The sequence below is a fragment of the Antechinus flavipes genome, chromosome 1 (genome assembly GCF_016432865.1).
Source record: "Antechinus flavipes isolate AdamAnt ecotype Samford, QLD, Australia chromosome 1, AdamAnt_v2, whole genome shotgun sequence".
NCBI classification, from domain to species: domain Eukaryota; kingdom Metazoa; phylum Chordata; class Mammalia; order Dasyuromorphia; family Dasyuridae; genus Antechinus; species Antechinus flavipes.
In genome coordinates this window covers 390,827,324-390,853,017 of record NC_067398.1, presented here as the reverse complement: position 1 = coordinate 390,853,017, position 25,694 = coordinate 390,827,324, and the positions used below count along the sequence as shown (strand labels likewise).

The following is a 25,694-nucleotide window of genomic DNA, read 5'->3' as shown; positions in this document are numbered from 1 at the left end:
GCCCAACCAGTAAGGGTGCAATCATAAAATCTATTTGTTATTGTAGGGAATATTCCCCTTGAACAAAGCATTTACTTTAGCCAAAAGATTCCTGTATTTCATAAATGTTCCTAGACTCATTCCTGTTTGAAAGTTTTGGTCTCCTTTGCTGGTAGAAAACTGATTTGTTAGAAATCCACTCTTGGCGATATCAAAATTAGCTGTTGAGACTAAGTTACTCCTAACTGGAATTAGAGGGAATAATAATTTCCCCTTCCCATACAGGCTCTAGTTCACACAACAGATCTCAGAAAAATAGGCCTTAATTAGGCCTTAATTAGTCATGAAATTAGATTGAGGAGAAACCTTTCTTTCGTTAACTGAGCCAGCCCTCTTTAATGCAAAACTGGCAAGTGTCTAGTCAAAAGAAATACTACTCTAATCAGCTTCAAATAAAATAGGTTTTATGTTATCACCCTTCCATCCACATGGTACCTGAAGATCAGCACATGATAGAATCTGACTTTACTCTCTTACTTAGAGTTAACTATTTCTCAAATCTCTCTCTGTCTTATTACCATTCATGCCTTGCCAGACCCCAACTCTGGATTACCTTTACCATGTACTTCCATTACTTCCATGCACAAACTGCTAAATAATTCTAGTGAAATCACACTATCATACTGTAAAGCTTAACACATATTTATTTGATCTGGCCTAATCCATCATTGCTATAAGCCAATTCTTACACCTTCCCTACTTATTTCACTTATTGCTATTTTTCTTGTTGTTTGTCCTTTGTTCTGGAAGAGGACCATGATATCAGGGAGATGACACCACAATATGCAAGTGAACTGGATGTAAGTGTAGCTGTACACTTACACAGAGAGGGATATGCAAGTTCACCTGCTTCACTTTCCCCTCCAGAGCCATCTAGGTCCAGTGGTAACAAATAGATCTTAATGATGAGATAACCCTATCCCACTCACAATGATCATGGCTTCAAAGCTTCACTTCTTGAGCCTCCTACACTATCTCTCACCCTTCCCTATTTCTCAGAAGAGTACTCCATCTCATAGTTTACTGAACAAATCAAGGTTATTTCCTGTGCTTATCATATCTCCTCTATTCTAGCTCTCAATATCTCTTGATTTCGTTATCCATCATTTCTTTCTTTACCCTAGTCTCTGATTAAAAGAGTACTCTTCTCCCCTCTTTGTACTTTAGATCCAAGTCCTCCCATTTCCTCCAACAGTTTGTTCTTACAAACATTTTCCCCCTCTAATCTTAATTGCTGTCCCCTTCCTGCTTCTATAAACATCCTCAATTCTCTTCCATTTATGGGGTGAATAAGACCTCAACAAAAATACTCCAAGTCTTTGATGTCTAGGTGGGCTAGAAGGAGGTGAAATTGACAAGAGAGGGCCTGGATTACAATCCAAGTTACTGCCTGAGGCAAGCAGGGTAGAGCACTGACAGGACCTTCAGTGCTAGAGCAGGACTTTTGATCTTAATTAGACCTTTTTTTCTTTAAGTGAATTGTCATTGCAATTGGCCCCTGGTTGAATTCCTCCTGAATTCTTCACATTGGCAAAATCATCATCACCCAGAGTTACTATATCCAATCAGAAGGTCAAGGTATGATGTCAACTCCCAAGGTTACTTTTTCCCCATTAAAAAATCTATGTACACCCCATTTCTTTTCCAGTTCACGAGGAATTGCCTGCCTTATGGCAACAAGCTCTCTAGGAGCTTTTTCTGCCTTATGGCATCTTTAACTTGGCACACCTTATGGCATCTTCCCCCTTACTGTTATCTTCCCCCGTTTTGGTGTTTTTCCCCTTGTTAATTGCTAAAAATCACATCTGGAAAATAGTCCACTATCAGCAATGTAATGAAATATTATTTTGGAAATGTTCTAAACCTACGAATTCTTTTGAAAAACTTTGAGACCCCAGCCCCAAAACCCAGTATATTTTTGGTGTCCAACAATCCTGAACCCTAAAACCATCCTTAAAATTATTTAGAAACTAGCATACATTCAAACTATTATCTTCTATTTTTCCTCCATTCCTAAAGTATCTAATGTCTCTTCCTCTTCCCTTTCCCCAAGTGCCATTCCATATAACAAATAATATTTTTGTATACCACATCTACACATAGATACTCTTTAGAGAAGAGAATCTATCAATACAACTGATGAGATACATTGACAAAGTTCAAAAACATGAGCAGTGGGTAACACCTGTGGGTCTCTCATCTCCATGAAAGGGTAAGGTTAAGACTGTCTTTTCATATCTCTTCATTTGAATCCCAAAGGATTTTTGCAATTGTGTTACATTTATTTTAATTTTTTTTGGTGTGTTTTTTTTTTCCATTTCCATTGTTGTAGTTACTATATTGTTTTCTAGGCTCTGATTAATTCTCTTTGTATCAGTTTATATAGACCTTTGCATGCTTCTTTGTATATATCATATGTATCATTTCTTACCATATAGTAGTATTTCTTTATCTGCATGTTTGTTTATACATTTTAAAATTGATGGACAATATTTTGTTTCCAATTCTTAATTATCACAAAAATGCTGCTATGAATATTTTGGAGTATATTGGGAACATTTTTCTTCTTGGTGACTTCTTTAGGATATAATCCCAACAATGTTTTCTCTGGTTCAATGGATGTGGATACTTTAGTTAAGGTATTTGCATAATTTCAAATATGTTTGTACCATTTTACAATTCCACCAATAAAGTATTAATGTGCCTCTCTTTCCACAAGTCCTCCACCACTGATAATTGACATTTTAAATAATTTTTGCTACTTTGAAGTGTATGAGGTAAAAGCTCAGAATTAATTTATTTTGCATTTCTCTTATTATTAGTGACAGAGTCTTTGTGACTAATTTGTAATTATTCTTTTGAAAACTATTTATTTATGTCCTTTGACCATTTATATATTAGAAAACAGTTACAAAAAATGGTCAGAAAAATTTGATAAAATGTTTTCTCCCCATTTAACCATTCCCTTTCTTATTTTAAATGCATTAATGTTATACTTCTAGAAACTTTTTAGTTTCATGTAATCAAAAGTATGTATTTTATCTTTTGTAATTGTCTGTTGGTTGAGAATACATATTTTTCCCTTAGTTATGAGAAATATTTAATGTTTCTTTTCTAATTTTCATACTATGTTTTGAACATTAAGTTCACTTATCATCAAGAATACATTATATAGATTGTGGTATAAAATATTGGTCTGAGTCTGATTTCTATCAGACTATTTTTGTTTTTTTGTCACACACACCTCCCCCATCCCGTAAGTTATGTTTTCTACTTTATCAAACACTATAGTATTAAATTTTAATTTTTCTTAGTCTCCCTTGTCTAGATTTTTCCAGAGATTTATTTCTCTATTGTTTTTAACCAATACCAGATGGGTTTGATCACTATTTTTTTAAAGATAGTTTAAGAACTAGAAGTGTTATTTACCCTTCATCCTAATTTCTTTTATTAATTTATTTTAATATTCTGAATCTTTTTTAATGATTTTTTAAAATTTTATTAAGCTTAGTGAAGCATTTTCTTGGCAAATTGATTAATATAGCATTAAAACTATAAATTAATTTTGGTAATATTGGCATTTTTATTATATTGGCAAGGCCTAGTAATGAGCAGTGACTATTTCTCAACATTTAGAGTTGTTCTTTCATTCTTTAAGGAATTTTTTGTAACTGAAGCTATACAAGTCTTTTGCGTAATTTGGGATTTTGATCCCCAGCTATTTTATAGATTTTGTAGTTTTTTAGAATATCATTTTCCTTTTAATGATTGCTTCTTGTGTTTAGGATGTGATTAGTGGCAATGCAAAGAGTTGTGGGAATCCTCTCTGGTCCAATATGCAAAGTCCATTGTGAAAAGAATTCACAAACCTGAAAAGTCTGAATGGCAAAAAGGAAGTTTATTGGCACTGAAAAGCCAGCTTTGTTAGGAAAACAGACTCCTCAGTATTAAGAGGTCCTGGAAGAAAAATAACAAAAGGTTATCACTGAGAATAGGGTCTCTTCATAGTAGGCAGGAGTTCTAGCAGGAAGCTTTGCCAAGAAGAGAGCTTTGTTAGCAAAGCATAATTCCTACTTTGGACTTCTGCAAAGATTTGGAGTTCAAAATGGTCATTTATTGGCAGTCTGGGAATAGAGCTTCCATTGAATGAGATTCCCCTTCAATAATGTCACTGCCCCAAGACCTAGATTTCTAGTTGAATGAGACCACTTAAATTCAAGCTACTGGGAGTGCTCCTGGGCTAATCTTAATGAAACCACTTAATTACCCTGATGGGTGAGTCTCTGTCAGAGGAGAGTTTCAGAGCTCACTCCTATGGCTTCCTCCCAGAAGTCAGGGAGGACAGTTTCAGGGTTCACCCCTGTAATTTTTTAATATTATTAGAGAGATTTTGATTTTTTTTGAAGATTTATTTTGTAGCCTGTAACTTTGCTGGATATTGTGTAGTTTAGTGTTTGCTAATTCTCTTGAGTTTTTGAAATAAATCATTGTATCATCAGCATATTTCTTTTTTGCTTATCTCTATTCTTTTAATTTCTTTATTTTCTTTCTTTTGCTTTTGCTAGAATTTCCAGAACTATATCAAACAATAGAGGGGAGAGTAGATATTTCTCAGTATGCCTCATATAATCAAATCTACCAAGGTATTCATTCTAGACTCTGCTCTTTAGGTATTTTCTGCTACTATCTTATAAGTTTTATCCCATGGATTCCCCTTTTCAACTGTTTCATTCTTAAAATAGTGCCAGTTATTGCAAATATTAGGGAGGCTACTTTGCCTTAGTAGAGAACTTGCCTCCCTCTTTAATCCCCTGTTCCCAACTATGCCCTCTTTTGTTGACTTTTTTTAGAATTTTAAAAATATTTTCCTGGAAATTTCCTTTCTGGATCCATGCTATCCCACTCCTCCTATTGCCAGATGCCTCCTGGAAGTCCAATTCTCCTTACCCCAGGACAAGTAGACTTTTCAGGTACCAAATCTAACAGAACTTATGCAGAACAAAGTCCTCACCAACCTTTGACTCTACAGAGTATTCATATCAGTGGGAGTTTCTCCCACTTCAAAAGTAAAACCTCCTTCTTTTCCTTTTTTTTTCAATCTTTTCCCATTCCTGCTCATTTATTCCCTTATTGGCTCTTCTCTTTCTGAAAGCACAGAGATCATCTTCCTCTCATTGCTAGCTCTTAATTTGATATCAATGCTTCATTCACTCCCCCTCTCTTTTCCTTTTCTTTCATTTGCCGCCACCCCCATATTATAATGTGGTAGCAGAAAAGAAGCATTCATTTGTAAACAGGTTGTCTCCAAGTTCTGTCCATAAATTCCCCTTGTCTGCCTCTTCACTTATACCTCTCCCGTATTGCCTCATTTATCCTTGTCTTCTAGTATACATTTAGAAAGAAGTCTCACTGATTTTTATTTTGTCATTGCTTTTTCTGTTTGTATTTAGTCATTCTCCTGCATTTCTATTGTTTGGGGTAATCAAGATGCTAATAATTTTTTTAGTTCTAGCTCTCTTCTTTAAAATGATGCAAATGCTTCATTTTGTTATTAAACATTCATCTTTTGTCCTATATTCTTAGACTCAGATTTTCATGAGAAGTCACTGAGGCCAGCTTCCAGAGATCTAGTGCTATTTGGAAAGCATTATATCATTTTCTCCTCCTTTTCCTAGGGGTTCAGAATAATCTTGCATTACACAAATATCCTTTCCTTTGTATCTGAAAGTTTTTTTTTTCTTTATAATTTCAGAGCATGTTATTCCTGAACTGAATTGTCAGATATAACCACTATATTTCTTGGAGTTTGCAGCCTTAGTTTTTCTTCCTTCCTTTTTATTTTCTTTTTTTTCTGGAGGTGATATGTGAGTTCTTTTCATTGGAATTTCATTTTCTATGTTCAGAAGTTCTAGGTGACTCTTTTCTATTATTTCTTTCATTGTAGTATTAATGGTTTTTGTCTTAAAATGTTCTGGGGAATCTATAATCTTGAGGTCCTCGTTATGGCCTATCTGTAAGAGCTATATATTTTGGTGGTATAATGAGCATATTTTTATTGTTCTTTTTGTGTTTGTGTAGTTGCATTTCCCATCTCTTGTTCTCTCATTTTTTGGTGTAGTTTGTCATTGCAGATTTAATTTTTTTCTATTCTGTTTAATATGTTTGATGTATAGGCAATAAATTCTGCTCTCAGAAGTCTCATTTATATTTTAAACTACTCTATAATAGTGTGTTGTTCTCAAATTTCATAGGGTCCTCTGTCTCATCAAATATTGCATAATTTTCCTTTGTTATACAATATTTATTCATATATACTTGAATTCATTTGCTGTATTTGAAGGCCATTTGATTATCTTTCCATATTGAAAGTCTCTGAGATTTCTTCTTCCTATAATCTTTGATTCTTTCAGTATTCCTCCCCTACCTCCCCTGTTTTTTTTTTTTTATTTCTCACTTGTGACGCCCTCCCCTCCCATTGTGATTTCCATGGGGGCTGGATCTCAAAGTGTCTTTGCTTCTTCTCATACTGGTTCTTCCTGGTTTGATAACACCAAATCCTCAAACAGAATGTTACTAGTCCCATTTTCTTTGTTCCTTAGTTCTCTGGCACTTACACTTCAGACACTGTTTTCTTTAATACTGGCAATGAACAGTTACTGGTTCTGAAGCATTGGTGCTTCAGGATTTACAGTTTTATACTTTTGCTGGCATACTTTTGCTACTAAAGAGATATGGCTGTGCTGTCAAGACCCAAGGATGTTCCAAGGCCTGAATCCAGTCTCTTTAAGAAACCAGAAAGAAAGAGGAGATACTAGAATGTAGGGGCAGCTACGTGAGGGTTAAGCCATATGTATAAAATGAGATTCCTTTTTTTGTATTTTTTGTATAATTTTTAATACAACACAACTAGGTCTTAAATAAACAAAGTAAGGCACATATTCTAGATCCAATATCATATTTAACTTTTCTTTCCACATTCAAAGCAATGATTATCAACTCACCAAAAATAGTTTAACAGATAGAGATTTGAGGAAAAACAAACCCAAGAAACAGTTTTATTTCTCTTAACAAGATGAAAACAAGTAAAGGATTTTTATGATTATCTTTACTTGCATGATCTTTAAACTTTGAAGCCACTTTGTTTCTGTTTTCTCAAAATATATTCCATCTTTAAAAAATCTTAGTATACATATGTGCATTCAAGCAAAACATGCAGCTTCATTGGTTCTTGGGGGGAGAAATTGCATTAAAAATTTCAAGATGCTCTGCAAAACTGTTCCTTTGTGTCATAGCAGGATCTCAATCACAAATAAGAGCTCAGTGAAATTTTATTGTATCTTATTTCCATAGGAAACATAGGGCAGAAGATGCTTTTTATCACAACTGTCTCCCAAAAGTTTGAGAGACAGCTTCTCTCTGTTTTATTTAAATGCTATCTTTTAAAAACCTATTTCAGTAAAGAACAAAGAAAATCCAGTAAAACAAAGAGAATCCAGTGGAGAAAAAAATAAGACATTTTATTTCTCCTCTGCCATATGCTTCAAAGCAAAGGTTAGACACACACACACACACACACACACACACACACACACACACCATTCAGATTTATTAATTCAACTTTTAAAGTTGCTTATTGTTTCTGAAAGTAGCTCTTAATGAAGATCAAAAACAGTTTCTGAGTGACTTCAGTAAATAGTGTCTTTTATGTGTGCATATTTCTAATTTAGCTCTTTCATTCTGCATTAATTTGCCTTCCAGTTTTCAAATTTAACCATAACTCTTTTTATGATAGTGTGTGCAAGTTCAATAGGATCAATTCCTAAGTCCCGTGGCTGCAGATGTCCATGCAGCATTTTCTGAGTGATGTGCAAGCTTCTCTCTCCTAGATTGTGCTTTGGTCTATAAGAAATCACAAGCATATTTTTTTGCCCTGGAATTGTAAGGAGGATCCTAGATTCACTGTGGCTGCAAACTTAGAGATGATAAGTGCTCATTCTTGCCCTGAAAATGCCAGCTTCAAGTATGGGAAAAGCAACAGATTCCTGCTGTGAAAGCAAAGGAATCCTTGTAATGGCCTATGGACTAATTTTTTTTTTTAATCACTCACTATCTGTATGTTGGGATCTCCAGAAGCTGCAAGTGCCAGTCCTGATTCTATAGTTCCCAAGGATTGGACCTGCTGGCACATTCTGTGCTGAACTGTGCTCCATTCTCACCCAGGTACCACAAACCTTTCATGCTTGCCTTCTAAGAAATATTTCATGTCTTTGTGTTAAGAGGTTTGGAAATCACCACTGTTGCCACTGATTCAGTCACTCTCAGGCTTGCAATTTGATGGGACCTGTTCTGTGCTGATATGACCTAGACCAGACTGTTTTACTCTCACATAGGTGCAACAGACTTTTCCTGCTGATCTTCCAAGATGTCATGGGATGGAAAATTATTTCACTACATTTTCTTTATGTGGTTTCTGCTGCTCTAGAATTTATTTAGTCATTATTTAAAGGTATTTGGGGGAGTTTGTGGGAGAGCTTGGGCAAGTCCCCTCACTTTCCCCTTTCTTCCTAGCTTCTTAAGTAGACAAAGGGGTTGCAATAGATGTTATTTATTATTAGTCATCTGCAACATCTCTTCTATGTGATTTACCAAATTTGTATTTAAATAATGTCTTCAAATTTATTTCTTGGAATTGAGAGAGATTTTTTAGTAGCCTGGAATTGTTCCAAGTTATTCTTCATCCTCACTACCTTTTCTTGTAGAAATAACCTATCAGCAAGAGTGTTCCAAATCATTATTGATCAGAGAAATGCAAATTAAGACAACTCTGAGATACCACTACACACCTGTCAGATTGGCTAAGATGACAGGAAAAAATAATGATGAATGTTGGAGGGGATGCGGGAAAACTGGGACACTAATGCATTGTTGGTGGAGTTGTGAACGAATCCAACCATTCTGGAGAGCAATCTGGAATTATGCCCAAAAAGTTATCAAATTGTGCATACCCTTTGATCCAGCAGTGTTTCTATTGGGCTTATATCCCAAAGAAATGCTAAAGAAGGGAAAGGGACCTGTATGTGCCAAAATGTTTGTAGCAGCCCTGTTTGGTGGCTAGAAACTGGAAAAAGAATGGATGCCCATCAATTGGAGAATGGCTGGGTAAATTGTGGTATATAAATGTTATGGAATATTATTGTTCTGTAAGAAATGACCAGCAGGATGAATACAGAGAGGACTGGCGAGACTTACACGAACTGATGCCAAGTGAAATGAGCAGAACCAGGAGATCATTATACACTTTGACAACGATATTGTATGAGGACATATTTTGATAGAAGTGGACTTCTTTGACAAAGAGACTTAACTGAGTTTCAATTGATAAATGACGGACAGAAGCAGCTACACCCAAAGAAAGAACACTGGGAAACGAATGTGAACTATCTGCATTTTTGTTTTTCTTCCCGGGTTATTTATACCTTCTGAATCCAATTCTCCCTGTGCAACAAGAGAACTGTTTGGTTCTGCAAACATATATTGTATCTAGGATATACTGCAACCCATTCAACATGTAAAGGACTGCTTGCCATCTAGGGAAAGGGGTGGAGGAAGGGAGGGGAAAAATCAGAACAGAAACGAGTGCAAGAGATAATGTTGTAAAAAAAATTACCCTGGCAATATAAAGTAATTATTAAATAAAATTAAAAAAAAAAAGAATCTCCCTCCACAGGTACATATAAGTATTTAAATTCAACTTAATATCATTTGGCACTATCTGTTTTTTGGCTTACTGTGCTCCTCCCTACATAAATGCTTCTCTGTTGAATAAGGCTGTGATGGTAGTATTTTTATCAACATTTGAAAGTATCTGATTTGGTTTGGGTGTATAAGTTTCCACCTCTTGTTTAACACTCTGAAAAAAAAAAAGTCATAATATCCTGACTTGTTACATTTTGGAGCACTCAATTGGAGTTGGGTCATGATGATTTATTCAGGCTTAGGTGATTTTTTTGTGTGCATGCTATCCCCATTACTTCTCACCCACCTGCTTCCCTAAGCCCTCACATTCAATGTATTCCTGTAACTTTACCCTTTTGACTGGCAGCTAGAAGAAGTCTGAATCCTGAGAGTTCCCATTTGTGCTGTTGTTCTTGCTGTTGTGATCATTTTGCACTTCTTGTTTCCTAAGACTTGCTGCCAGGAACATGGTACTATGATGGCTATATCTTCTTGATGATCACAGTACTGCTATTCTCCTTTATGAATTTTGAAGAGTTGGGAATAAATGGCACAGAGGAAACCCCATAGTCTTCAACTAATAATTTATACTTCAGTGTTGTCAAATTTAGTAGTGTTTTTTTTTCACTCCTAGTGATATCATTGTTTGTACACCCTTTTCATCCATTTTGGCACATTCTACAAAGAAGTTTTTTTGACTCTGTGCTAAGCTGATCTCCGTGAAAATAATAGGAGTGAAAAAAATCATCTCCAAAACTCCTTTTCTGTCATGTTATGCGGTATATTTTCAGCAGATTTTCATTTTACTGATGGGTATGTCTTAAATACAGACTCAATGATATCAGGAGTTAAGATATACCTTAGGCAATTAGAGTCTAAAGATGTCTTGGGGTAGACAGGTCTTTATAAAACTCAAAAAAAAAAAAAGGATTTTATTTTGAAATTCTATTTTTCCTCTCCTAATTTTTTTATTGGCTTTCTTCTTGAACATTAGTAATAACTGATAAGGAAGAACTTTCATAATGTCTCACTCTTTCATTGCCATGGTTTCACTGGAAAATTAGAAATCTACTTTGTCTAATGCATACAGGACTGACTGAAACTAGATTTTAGCTTTCCTTTCTGATTTAAATTTTTGGCACTTATTGTTCATATACGCATGTAATACTGTCTTTGTCTTCAGATGTCCAAGCTATTTTTTTTATTCCAGGAGATGAAGAACCTTTTCTGATGAATTTCCCAACTTGTATGTAAAGTATATGCAAGACCTTATCCAAAGGAAGGGACTGTGGGATAAACTTCTCTCCAATTCTTACTTTGTAGAACCTAGGATCCTGCTGCTGCTTCAACTGCTGGAGGTCGCCCCTCCTCCACTGCTGTTTGGAAAGACAAAAACATACCGCCAGAAGTCTGAGGTACAGAATTGAAGAAATGGAAATGAATGACTCGATAAGGCAACAAGAATCAGTCAGAAAACCAAAAAAATAGGGAAAAAATAGGAAAAAAAATTAAAATATTTAATAGGGAAAACAACTGACTTGGAAAATAGATCTAGGAGAGACAATCTAAGAATTATTGGACTTCTTGAAATACATGATGAAAAAAAAGATCCTAGACCCTATTTTTCAGGAAATCATCAAAGAGAACTGCCCAGATGTCATAGAAACAAAAGGTAAAATAGACATTGAAAGAATTCATTTGTCACCTACAGAAAGAGATCCCAAAATTAAAACTCCAAGAAATATTGTGGCTAAATTCCAAAACTATCAGACAAGGAAAAAATACTACAAGCAGCCAGAAGGAAACAATTCAAATACCAAGGAGCCACAATAAGGATCACTCAGGATCTAGCAACTCCCACATTAAAGGATCAAAGGGCCTGGAATCTGATATCCAAAAAGCAAAGGAACTTGGTATATAGCTAAAAATAAACTACCTTGTTAAACTGAGCATTTTCTTCCAAGGAAGAAGATGGACAGTCAATAAAATAGGTGAATTCCATATATTTCTGATCAAAAAAACAGAGCTAAAAAAAAAAAAGTTTGACCTCCAATATGGTATTCAAGAGAAGCATAAAAAGGTCAAAAGAACTTTTGAGAACTGTATTTCTGTTAGGGGTATACATAAAGAGTACATGTATAATTTGGTTTACTGTTAAAATATTAAAAAAGGATCTAGAAGTGGAAAGAAAATTGCACCAGAAAAAACGAAAAGTTGAGGTAAAAAGAGGGAAACTACATCTCATGAAGAGGCAAAGGAAACCTATTATATCTGAGGGAAAGAAGGGAGGGGGATGATCATAGTATGAATCTTACTCTCATCAGAATTGGCTCAAAGAGAAAATAGTAGACATATTCGGTTTACAGAGAAACTTCTTTCACCTCATTGAAAAATGGGAGGGGAAAAGTGAAACGTGAAGGAGTAGAATAAATAGAAGGTATTACAGAAATTGTAAGAGAAAGGTTTAAGAAAAGGGGAGGGACTCTAAGGGGGGAGGAGGGATCCTAAAGAGGGAGAGCTACGTGAGGCAAGTGGTGCTCACAAGTTTAATACTGGGGAGTGGGGTAAGGGGAAAAGGAAAGCAAAAAGCATAATCTGGAGTTAACAGATTGGCAGATGTTAGAATCCTAGTGTTAATTCAATGGAATTGATACAATGCTTATTGGTCCACATCTTAGAGCAAATCCTTGCAAAGTGATAAGTCAGTTGCCTAATTTAACATGGTACTTAGCAAATTCTTTAACTCACTAATGTATTTTAGTGCTCATTGGAGTTCACAAGTATGGGAGATTCACAAAGTTAAGTTTGTAACTTTTTGATTTCACACTTCCCTTAATCCCTCCCTCAGAGGAGTCAACCTTTGGGAGATCATATATAAAAAAGCTCTTAGCTTCAGGTTAATTAATTCAGAACATTGACAAAAGTCGGAGAGGGGCACTCTGGGACAGACACAGAGGCACTCTGGGAGATTGAGAGTCAGAAGCTCTCTCTCAGAGGCAAGACAGATTCATTCCATTTTCCACCTTTGTACTAGCTGGAGGCTGAAGGATAAACCTTTGGATTTGGAGACATTCGGAGGGAGCTCTTGGAACCATGCAGAGAGATAGGCCACCAAGAAAACTAACCGGGTTATTTTGGAGAAAGCAATAAAAGATCTGAAATTTTAACACCTGGCTACATTTGGGGTGATTATTGATCTGAACTGATACTAAGTCTGTCTCCAGAAAACCTCCCCAAGAAACTTGCTCTCAGAGAGAACTTATATTTTAAAGAAGAAAAACACCACAGGCAGGAAATACAAAATTAGTCATCTTAACCATAAATGTGAATGGGAGTTTACCCCCATTAAGAAGAGATGGATAGCAGACTGAATTAAAAGTCAGAATCTTACAATATGTTGTTTACAGGAAACACACTTGAAGTAGGGCAATGTATACAGAGTAAAAGTAAAAGGTTGGAGCAGAAACTACTATGCGTCAGATGAAGTCAAAAAAGCAGGGGTAGCCTGATATCAGATCAGGCAAAAGCAAAAATTTATCTAATTAAAAGAGATAAGGAAAGGTACTATATCTTGCTAAAGGGAAGAATAAATAATGAAGCAATATCAATACTAAACATATATGCACCAGGTAGAATAGCGTCTAAATTCTTAAATACAGCAAAACTATTATAGTGGGAGATCTCAACCTTGCACTCTCAGAACTAGATAAATCAAACTACAAAATAAATAAGAAAGAAGTTAAAGAGGTAAATAGAATACTAGAAAAGTTTGGTATGATAAATCTTTGGATAAAACTAAATGGAGACAACAAGGAGTACACTTCCTTCTTGACAATTCATGGAACTTTTACAAAAATTGACCATATATTAGGACATAAAGACCTCATATTCAAATGCAGAAAGGCAGAAATAGTAAATGCGTCATTTTCAGCTCATGATGCAATAAGAATTACTTTCAATAAAATCCCAGGGGAAAATACACTAAAAAGTAATTGGAAACTAAATAATCTCATCCTAAAGAATGAATGGGTAAAACAGCAAATCATAGACACAATTAGTAATTTCACCCAAAAGAATGATAATAATGAGTGACGCATATCATAATGTGTGGGACAAAGCAGTAATAAGGGGAAATGTTATATCTCCAGAGACTTACTTGCATAAAATAGAAAAGGAGAAAATCAATGAATTAGGCTTGCAACTAAAAAAGCTAGAAAAAGAGCAAATTAAAACCCCCCAATCAAAAAATAAACTTGAAATTCTAAAAATAAAAGAAGAGATTAATAAAATTGTAAGTAAAAAAAAAAACTATTGAATAATTAAATAAAACCAAAAGTTGCTTCTATGAAAAAATTAACAAAATAGATAAACCCTTGGTAAGTTTGATAGAAAAAGGAAAGATGAAAATTAAATTGTTAGTCTTAAAAATGAAAAGGGAGAACTTTCCACTAATGAAGAGGAAATTAGAACAATAATTAGGAATTACTTTGCCCAACTTTATGCCAATAAATTAGATAACTTAAATAAAATGGAGGAATAGCTTCAAAATTAAGAGGAAGAAGTAAATTGGTTAAATAGTCCCATTTTAGAAAAAGAATAGAACACACAATTAATGAAATCCTTAAGAAAAAAATGCCAGGACCAGATGGATTTACATGTGAATTCTGCCAAACGTTTAAAGAACAATTAACTCCAATGCTATATAAACTATTTTTTTAAAGAGGGGAATGAAGGAGACCTACCAAATTCCTTTTATGACACAGACATGGTACTGATAATTAAACCAGGCAGGACAAAAACAGAAAAAAGAAAATTATAGATCAATTTCCCTAAAGAACATTGATGCAAAAATCTTAAATAAAATATTAGCAAAAAAATTGCAGAAAATCATCCACAGGATAATACACCATGACCAAGTAGGATTTATACCAGGAATTCAGGGATGGTTCAGTATTAGGAAAACTATTAACATAATTGACTATATTAATAACCAAATTAACAAAAACCATATGATCATCTCAATAGATGCAAAAAAAGTATTTGATAAAATCCACCACACATTCCTATTTAAAACACTTGAGAATATAGGAATAAATGGACTTATCCTTAAATTAGTCAGTAGCATCTATTTAAAACCATCAGTAAGCATCATATGTAATAGTGATACACTGGAACCATTCCCAATAAAATCAGGAGTGAAACATATTTGCCTACTATCACCATTACTATTCACTATTGTGTTAGAAATGCTAGCTTTGGCAATAAGAGATGAAAAAAGAGATTAAAGGAATTAGAATAGGTAATGAAGGAACCCAATTATCACTCTTTGCAGATGATATGATGGTATACTTAGAAAACTCCAGAGATTCTACAAAAAAGCTATTAGAAATTATCCACAAGTTTAGCAAAGTTTCAGGATACAAAATAAATCCATATAAATCATCAGCATTTCTATACATCACTACCAAAATCCAACAGCAAGAAATACAAAAAGAAATTCCATTAAAATAACTGTCAATAGAATAAAATATTTGGAAATCTATCTGTCAAGATAAAGTCAGGAACTATATGAAGAAAACACTTTCCACACAAATAAAGTCAGATATAAACAATTGGAAAAAATTAAGTGTTCTTAGATAGGTCAAGTGAATAAATTAAAAATGTCAATACTCTCTAAACTAATCTATTTATTTAATGCTATACTAATCAGACTCCCAAGAAACTATTTTAATGACCTTGAAAAAAATAACAACAAAATTCATCTGAAGGAATAAAAGGTCCTGTATCTGATCTAAAACTATATTATAAAGAAGAGGTCATCAAAATTATTTTGTATTGGCTAAGAAAAAGATTAGTTGATCAGTGGAATAGGTCATGTTCACAGGACAAAATAGTCAATAGCTATAGCAATCTAGTGTTTGACAAACCCAAAGACTCCAACTTTTGGGATGAGAATGCACTATTTGAAAAAAACTGCTGGGAAAATTGGAAATTAGTATGGCAGAAACTAGGCATTGACTCACATTAACACCATACACTAGGATAAGATAAAAATGAGTTCATGATCTGGGCATAAAGAATGAGATTATAAATAAATTAGAAGAACATAGCATAGTTTACCTATCAGACCTGTGAAGGAGGAAGGAATTTGTGACCAAAAAAGAGCTAGAGATAATTATTGATGACAAAATAGAAAATTTTGATTATATCAAATTAAAAAGCTTTTGTAAAAACAAAATTAAGGCAGACAAGATTAGAAGAGAAGCAATAAACTGGAAAAACATCTTTACATTTAAAGGTTCTGATAAAGCCTCATTTCCAAAATATATAGACAATTGACTCAAATGTGTAAGAAATCAAACCATTCTCCAATTGATAAATGGTCAAAGGATATGAACAGACAATTTTCGATGATAAAATAAAATTGATACTATTTCTACCCATATGAAAAAGGTGTTCCAAATCATTATTGATCAGAGAAATGCAAATTAAAACAACTCTGAGATGCCAGTATATACTTCTCAGATTGGCTAAGATGACAAGAAAAAATAGTGAAGAATGTTGGAGGGGATGTAGGGAAACTTGGATACTAATGCATTCTTGGTAGAGTTGTGAATGGATCCATCCATTCTGGAGAGCAATTTGGAATTATGATCAAAAAGTTGTCAAACTGTGCATACCCTTTGTTCCAGCAGTGTTACTACTGGGCTTATATCCCAAAGAGATATTAAAGGAGGGAAAGTGACCCACATGTGCAAAAATGTTTGTGGCAGCCCTTTTTGTAGTGGATAGAACCTGGAAATTGAATGGATACCCATCAATTGTAGAATGGCTGAATAAATTGTGGTATATGGATGTTATAGAATATTATTTTTGTAAGAAATGACCAGCAGGATGATTTTAGAGAAGCCTGGAGAGACTTACATGAACTGATGCTAAGTAAAATGAACAAAACCAGGAGATCATTATACACCTCAACAACAATACTATATGATGATTAATTCTGATGGACGTGGATCTCTTCAACAATGAAATAACCCAAATCAGTTCTAATTGATCAGTAATGAACAGAACCAGCTACACCTAGCAAAAGAACACTGGGAAATGAGTGTGGACCACAGCATAGCATTTACACTATCTGTTGTTTGCTTACATTTTTGTTTTTCTACATAGGTTATTTTCTCTTCTTTCTAAATCCAATTTTTCTTTCTAAATACAGAAACAAGACTTCTATATAAATTTGTATACATATATTGTATTTAACATATACTTTAATATATTTAACATGTATGGTACTACCTGCCATCTAGCGGAGTGGATGGAGGGAAGGAGGGGAAAAGTTGGAACAGAAGTTTTTGCAAGGGTCAGTGTTGAAAAATTACCACTCATATATTTTGTCAATAAAAAGCTATGATAAAAAATAAAAGAAAATAAAAAGAAAGAGTCTAAGTCAGAGATAAAAAAGGAGTGCATATCAAATATGAGGGATGGTCAATGGAAAGGATTGAAGACGAGATAAATTGTGTGGGAGAAACAAAAACGAATATTGGTTTGGGCTTTAAAAACAATACCTAGGAATTAACATTTTATCACACAAGCAATCAGAAATTACTGGTATTGGTTGAGAAGGCAAGTTGCAAGGAAGGAAGGAATAAGGAAAGAAGGGAGGGAAGGAGAAAAGAAAGAAGGGATGAATAAAGGGAGTAAGGAAAGGAAGAAATGAGCATTTATTGCCTGGAATCATGCTAAGTGTTTCACAATTATCTCATTTGATCTTCACAACAAATCATGTTTGCTAATAATCAGATAAACACCTAAGGAAAATTCCTTTGGCACCTGTTTATAAGATGCTGCAAAGTAAAGAAAGTCAGAGACACCAGTTAGGGAATGGTAAAATAATCTAGGTGAGAAATGATGAAGGTCTGAAACAAGGAGGTAATCTATAAATGAAGAGAAGGGGGTAGATCCAAGAGAGATTGTTAAGATAGAAATGGCATAATCTGGCAGTTGATTGGATATGAGAAGAGGAAGATGAGCAATTCAGGAAAATGCTGCAATTATAAACATGAGACTCTGATATGATTATCCATAAGAAATATGCAATTTTAGAATAGAAGAGAATTGGACAGAAAGAAAATGAGTTCAATTTTAGACATGCCAAATATGGGATATTTAATTTATTAAGTCTAATGGACACATGTGTCCCAGAGATCAGGAGAAAGACTAGGATTGGATATATTGATCACATATAGACAATAGTTTAGAGATGATAGTTAAATCTATGAAAGTTAAAAAGGTTACTAAAGAGTATAGCCAGAGAAGAGAAAAGCCTAGACTAGAACCACAAAAGATTCAGAGTAAAGCCTGCAGGAAACAACTATATAAGGGGGATACGAGATAGCAAAGGAAATTGCAAAAGGTAGAAGAAACAGGAGAGAGTGGAGTGTCATGAAAATTCAGAGGAAAAATACATATATGAACCTTGGTGAGATACAAGTGACTGGCCTTGATTGTTTAGTGCTAAAGAGCTATTGCCCTAGTTGGTGTACATCCCCAACTCCGTCTCCACCCTCAGTGAATATATGTATTTAAATAAATTTGTTTATTTTTGGTATTCTTTTTAAATTTTTTGAGTTTCAATTTTTCTCCCTCCTCTTTCCCCTCCCCTACCCATTGAAAAGGCAAATAATGTTATATCAATTATACATGTGAAATCATGAAAAACATTTCCACATTAGCCAGGTTGCAAAAAGAAAAAATAAAATGAAAAAAAAAAAATCATGTTTCAGTCTGCACTCAGGCTTCATCTATTTTCTTTCTGAAGCTAAATAGAATTTTTCATTGTAAGTTCTTTAGCATTTTGTCAGGTCATTGCATTAATCAGAATAGCCTGTGGATTATCAGACAAAATTGTTGTTACTTTTTACAATGTTTTCCTAGTTTTGTTTATCTCATTCTTTATCAGACTATATCTTTTTAGGTTTTCCTAAAACATTACTGCTCATAATTTCTTATAGCACAATAGTATGCCCTCACAAAAATGTATAACAACTTCCTTAGATACATATATTTTAAATGTATTTATATATCTTCTGTATAATAGAATGTGAGCTTTGGGCGGGCCGGAACTCTTTTTTTTGTACCTCCTACTTAGCACAACACATGGCACATGGTAGGCACTTTTCATTTCTTACATATTTATTGAATTAATGAATTTTTGGAATGGCTAAAATATGCCCAAGCCTATCAAGGAGCCTCATTTGTTTCTCTCTCCTCTTCTTCATTGTTCAGCATAATACTCTTTCTGGTGTGTGTATAAGCAGATGGCAGCAATCATATTTAAAGTGGGTAAAGAGATTCATAAGTTGCCTTTTCCTCTTCTTTATGCTTTTGAACTAAGTCTTCCCCTTAGTCTGATGTGCACAACTAAATCTAAGAAAGGCCAATGAGTTGCATCCTATCTAAAGAAATATATATGAATCACATCTTTAAAGTTTTCATTGAGAATTGTTTCAATTTCTGTATCATCTTGACAAATTAACATATTTGTATTGGGCTAGAAATTTTCACTTTTTTTATATTCTTCCCCTCATTGAATATAACTTGATTTCTTGAACAAAATTATTGACTCAACAAGATCAGCCTAACAAGATTTGTACCTTTGCACAGGTTTCTTCACGTGTTAGAAGTAGTATGGAATGCTACTCATCTGTAGGTAATGGTAATAATCTGATGGAGGAAAGAATGCCATATGAGATGGAAGGGAATCCAGAAGTTATCAATAATAGAATCATTCCCTGGAGTCCTATCACTTTTTGGGAAATTATTGCTTTCCAGAATTTTTTGCCTTAAGGATTTCTTTGTGTTAGGCTTAGGGTTCTGATATTGGCATGCCTTTCTTGTTTGTGAGACTTTCAAACAGAATCAGTATCCATTTTTTTCACCTAAACTAAAATAGTACTAAGAGCTTTTTCATCTCCACAAAGCATCAAAATCTCTACCCCCAAATCTAGCCCCCACCACACAAACCATGATTAGTGACAACCAAATTTCTATTTTATAAGAAGGAATAAAATTATGACTGTCAAAGAAGATTAAGCAATGGAAGAGGATAGGAAATGAGAGGAAAAAAGTTCACTTGAAGATGAAAAAGCTGTTAACTCATTATAACATTTGCAGATGCAGAATCAATTTCCCCTCAACTTAACTCATTTGTCATGAAAGGATGTTACTGGCACAACATGATAGTGGCTGCTAGGTGTTATGGAAGCCACTTACTAGTGGCTGCTGGGGATCTAATTCTGATCAGCATAATAGATCTCTTGCCAAGAGAGGATGATAACAATAAAGGAGACTAAGAAGCAGTTGCATTCTCTGACCTCTCTCCTTTTCTCTGCCTTCAATGTATTTCATTTCCAATTTACAAACAACATCTGCATCAGTAAAAGCTGCTTTGCAATTACTTCAAATGTGTTATAATTCATAGCTGTGGGGACTTTCCAAAGAACTGACCCACCCCTTCACATTTAGGCATAGTCCTTAACCAACCCCCATTTTTTTGTTTTTTGTTTTCGTTTTGTTTTATGAGAATACAATTATTTCCCTCCAATAGCAGAGTCAGTAAGTTTGTCCAGTATTGTGAAGTGGCTGTTATCTGAGTCCATATGTTGAGGAATAGAAACAGCACTATCAAAGTCTTTTCTCTCCTATTCCTTTGGTTGCAGGGTAAGACTCTATAGCAGGTGTTGAATCTTGTGAAATGTCATGGAGACAAACTTTCTGATGAACAGAGGAGTAGGATTGTAATCAGAGTAGGCATTTTTCACAAGTCCCTCATCAGTTTCTTGGCTCAGATCTTTGTGTTGACCCATTTTAATTACCCTAACTGAAAAAAGTCTTACTGGGTCTCTTCTCCCCTTCCTTCCCCTCAGGTTACTAAAGGAAATCTCCTGGGAGAATCCTACTCAAGAATAGCTCTCAAGTGTTGCTGCTTCTTTGCTTCTTATATTTCTTGAGTCCCATATTGGGCGCCATTTGTTACAGGTGTATCCTGCTAGTGGCTGCTGAGGATCTAATTCTGACCAGCAGAATGAAGTTCCCTTCATGTAAGAGGATGATAACAATACAAGGAGACTGAAAGACAGTTCCATTTTCTGACCTTTCTCCTCTTCTCTCTTTCCTCTGATTTACTTCATTACCAATTCATAAGCAACATCTACTCAGTAAAAATTGATTTGCAATTCATTCAAGTGTGTTAGGATTCACAGCTGTGGGGGCTTTTGGAGAACCACCCTCCTCTTAATAGTACAGTCCCCTTTAACCTTTTACAGACTTTCTGGGTTTTGCACATAGGCATGATCCTTAACAAAAGGAAGAAGTGACAAAATGTTTAAGATGTCAGAAATTAAAAGAAGATAGCTTCATTATGAGAAATGGAAAACAGAAATTGAAGTTACAGATTAGTATGCATTATACCATGGGGCAGTACTCTCATCAGTCTCTCTAGCACCCTATAACACTAATCATTCTGTGGGGTAATAGGCCAACAGTATCTTAAAAAAAAAAAAAAAAAAAAAAAAGGAAGGAAGGAAATAAGAGAGTAGCAGGCAATCTGAAAGAATACATTACGGGACCTTGTTTGTTACTCTAACTCCTCTAAGTGAATCATTCTACCCACTTCATTTTCCCAGAAGACTGCAAGACCAACTTCAAAAGATTTCACCAAACTTCTAAACTCTGATAATTTATTCTTCATTTCTAAAATTTGACAGCATTATAGCAATGCTATCCAGTTAGAGGGTATAGGGGTCCTCAAACTTTTTAAATGGGGGGCCAGTTCACTGTCCCTCAGACTGTTAGAGGGCCAGACTATAGTATAGGACTTTGTTTTGTGGGCCTTTAAATAAACTTCATAGCCCTGGGTGAGGGGGATAAACGTTCTCAGTTGCCACATCTGGCCCGCGGGCCATAATTTGAGGACCCCTATGCTGAAGATTGGATTATACCTTAAAAATTTAGATTGAATTACATTAAGATTAAGAAAGCACCTGCTCTTAACAGATATGATAGAAGAATGTAACTATAAAGGGATTAGAGGGAGGACTCCAGGTAGAAAACATTAGACTAAGTAAAGAGTAATGAGTATCAAGAATTCTTTTTTTTGGATAATATTTTATTGATAGCTTTTTTCTTAATAATATCACTGTCTGTTCCTAAAAACTTATTTCATTTCTCCCAAAAGTACCTCTTCCCTTTTAAGTAGAATAAAACAAAATAAACACATCAGACAGTAAATAACACAATTTATAGCACGGGGTAAAGCACTGAGGAAACAAACAAACAAAAATAAATGTTGGGGAAAAAAAGTCTTTATTCTCAAGGAGCTTATGTTCTTTTTTTGTTTTTTTTTTTTGTTTTTTGTTTTGTTTTTTTTTTTAATTTTTATTTAATAATTACTTTATATTGACAGAATCCATGCCAGGGTAATTTTTTTTTTACAACATTATCCTTTGCACTCGTTTCTGTTCCAATTTTTTTTCCCCTCCCTCCCTCCACCCCTTCCCCTAGATGGCAAGCAGTCCTTTATATGTTTGATATGTTGCAGTATATCCTAGATACAATATATGTTTGCAGAACCGAACAGTTCTCTTGTTGCATAGGGAGAATTGGATTCAGAAGGTATAAATAACCCGGGAAGAAAAACAAAAATGCAGATAGTTCACATTCGTTTCCCAGTGTTCTTTCTTTGGGTGTAGCTGCTTTTGTCCGTCATTTATCAATTGAAACTCAGTTAGGTCTCTTTGTCAAAGAAATCCACTTCCATCAAAATATGTCCTCATACAATATCATTGTCGAAGTGTATAATGATCTCCTGGTTCTGCTCATTTCACTTAGCATCAGTTCATGTAAGTCTCGCCAGTCCTCTCTGTATTCATCCTGCTGGTCATTTCTTTCAGAACAATAATATTCCATAACATTCATATACCACAATTTACCCAGCCATTCTCCAATTGATGGGCATCCATTCATTTTTCAGTTTCTAGCCACTACAAATAGGGCTGCTACAAACATTTTGGCACATACAGGTCCCTTTCCCTTCTTTAGTATTTCTTTGGGATATAAGCCCAATAGAAACACTGCTGGATCAAAGGGTATGCACAATTTGATAATTTTTTGGGCATAATTCCAGATTGCTCTCCAGAATGGTTGGATTCGTTCACAACTCCACCAACAATGCATTAGTGTCCCAGTTTTCCCGCATCCCCTCCAACATTCATCATTATTTTTTCCTGTCATCTTAGCCAATCTGACAGGTGTGTAGTGGTATCTCAGAGTTGTCTTAATTTGCATTTCTCTGATCAATAATGATTTGGAACACTCTTTCATATGAGTGGTAATAGTTTCAATTTCATCCTCTGAAAATTGTCTGTTCATATCCTTTGACCATTTATCAATTGGAGAATGGCTTGATTTCTTATAAATTTCAGTCAGTTCTCTATATATTTTGGAAATGAGGCCTTTATCAGAACCTTTAACTGTGAAGATGTTTTCCCAGTTTGTTGCTTCCCTTCTAATCTTGTTTGCATTAGTTTTCTTTGTACAAAGGCTTTTTAATTTGATGTAATCAAAATTTTCTATTTTGTGATCAGTAATGGTCTCTAGTTCATCTTTGGTCACAAATTTCTTTCTCCTCCACAAGTCTGAGAGATAAACTATTCTATGTTCCTCTAATTTATTTATAATCTTGTTCTTTAAGCCTAGGTCATGGACCCATTTTGATCTTATCTTGGTATATGGTGTTAAGTGTGGGTCCATGCCTAATTTCTGCCATACTAATTTCCAATTATCCCAGCAGTTTTTATCAAATAATGAATTCTTTTCCCAGAAGTTAGGGGCTTTGGGTTTGTCAAACATTAGATTTCTATAGTTGTCTATTCTGTCTTGTGAACCTAACCTTTTCCACTGATCCACTAATCTATTTCTTAGCCAATACCAAATGGTTTTGGTGACTGCTGCTTTATAATATAATTTTAGATCCGGTACAGCTAGGCCACCTTCATTTGATTTTTTTTTCATTAATTCCCTTGAGATTCTCGACTTTTTATTGTTCCATATGAATTTTGTTGTTATTTTTTCTAGGTCATTAAAATATTTTCTTGGAAGTCTGATTGGTATAGTACTAAATAAATAGATTACTTTAGGGAGTATTGTCATCTTTATTATCTTCGCTCGGCCGATCCAAGAGCACTTAATATTTTTCCAATTATTTAAGTCTGACTTTATTTGTGTGGAGACTTTTTTATAATTTTGATCATATAATTCCTGACTTTCCTTTGGTAGATAGATTCCCAAATATTTTATGGTATCAACAGTTATTCTGAATGGAATTTCTCTTTGTATCTCTTGCTGTTGGGTTTTGTTGGTGATGTATAAAAATGCTGAGGATTTATGGGGATTTATTTTGTAGCTAGCTACTTTGCTAAAATTATGAATTATTTCTAATAGCTTTTTAGTAGAATCTCTGGGGTTCTCTAGGTATAACATCATATCATCTGCAAAGAGTGATAGTTTGGTTTCCTCATTGCCTACTCTAATTCCTTTAATCTCTTTCTCGACTCTTATTGCAGAGGCTAGTGTTTCTAATACGATATTAAATAATAATGGTGATAGTGGGCAACCTTGCTTCACTCCAGATCTTACTGGGAAAGGTTCCAGTTTTTCCCCATTGCATATGATGCTTACTGATGGTTTTAAATATATGCTCCTGACTATTTTAAGGAAAATTCCATTTATTCCTATGCTCTCAAGTGTTTTTATTAGGAATGGATGTTGGATTTTATCAAATGCTTTTTCTGCATCTATTGAGATGATCATATGGTTTTTGTTTGGTTGGTTATTGAAATAGTCAATTATGCTAATAGTTTTCCTAATATTGAACCAGCCCTGCATTCCTGGTATAAATCCTACTTGGTCATAGTGTATAATCCTGGTGACGATTTTCTGTAATCTTTTTGCTAAGATTTTATTTAAGGGAGCTTATGTTCTAATCAAGAAGATATTTATATCATTGTCTATACATACTGGTGTGCACATAACATATAAGTATATGATATATGTACAATATGCACATATGTACATATGCATATACCACATGTGTAGTAGGAGGAGGAGTAAATCAAAGTTAATCTGAAATGGTGAATTAACTGCTGGGAAAAGATAATTTATGAAAAACTATGATGATAGAAGACAGAATGTTATGTTGAGGAAGAACAACTTTGTCAATGTAGTGGAATTATAAGAATTGGAGAGGAATAAAGTATAAGTAAATTGGAAAGGCAGGAAGGAACCAAATTATGTAAAAATTAAATTTGATCCTGAAGGTGATAAGGAACTCATTGAAAAAGTGCATGATATGGTGAGATATAAAGTTTAGAAAAATCACTTTGACAGTTCAGTGGAAGATGGATTGGAGTGGAGAGATATTTTGGAAGTGGGAGAAAATTAATTAAAAAGTTATTTCAATGGTCTAATAAAGGGTGATAAAGACCAAAACTAGGGTGGCAACTATATAGAAAGAGAAGGGAAGATTTAGGAAAGATATTGTGAAATGAAGTATGAGATTCTTCAAAGAATATATGCTTTCTGCTTCTAAAAAAAATTCAATATAGCCTTAGTTGTTATGTATTATTATTTTTTTCCTCCAGGCCAAAACAATAGTTTATTATTTCAGCACTCAGCGACATCTCAGCCATCAAAAAATAAAACTCTAACACCAAAGGATGAAAGGAAGACTTCTCTATAGCATGAATAGGTGGGCTGCATCCAGAGCCCCCCGAGGCGCCACAGACAAAAAAGATGGTGATTATTCATTCATCCATTAAATTAGAAAGCATAGAATTCAGAGGGCTAACTGCTCATGT

At 34.4% G+C, this 25,694-nt stretch overlaps 1 pseudogene; it reads right to left on the bottom strand.

The window, feature by feature from the left end:
• Positions 1-10,066: 10,066 nt before the first annotated feature.
• On the bottom strand, positions 10,067-20,645 carry LOC127545984 (general transcription factor IIH subunit 1-like; annotated as a pseudogene).
• Between the last annotated feature and the right edge of the window lie 5,049 nt (positions 20,646-25,694).